Consider the following 462-nt stretch of genomic DNA (forward strand, 5'->3'; position numbering starts at 1 on the left):
TTTTTTTTTTTTTGAGACAGACTAGATTTGGGTCATACTTTTCTGCATCTTTGCATGTCTAATAATTTTTTGTTGAAACTGGATATTTTACATAATATATTGTAACAACTTTGGTTTCTGGTTTTGTCCCCTTCTGAGGGTTGTTGCTTTGTTACTGTTGTTTTTTTAGTAACTTGCCTTGACTAAATCTGTGGAATGTTTTTCTCACAGTGATATGTAGCTGCTAATGTCTGCTCAAATTTATTTATTTATTTGTTTGTTTGTGTATTTTTAAGAGACAGGGTCTTACTCTGTTGCCCAGGCTGGAGTGTAGTAGCATGATCCTAGCTTACTGTAGCCTCCAACTCCTAGACTCAAGTGATCCTCCTGTTCTCCTGATTCAGCTTTCCGAGTAGCTAGGACTACAGGCACATGCTACCATGTCTGGCTAATATTTTTTTTTTCATCTGTTCTTTTGTTGAG

This window comes from Propithecus coquereli, unplaced genomic scaffold (genome assembly GCF_000956105.1).
Source record: "Propithecus coquereli isolate 6110/MARCELLA unplaced genomic scaffold, Pcoq_1.0 Scaffold111, whole genome shotgun sequence".
Taxonomy (NCBI): Eukaryota; Metazoa; Chordata; class Mammalia; order Primates; family Indriidae; genus Propithecus; species Propithecus coquereli.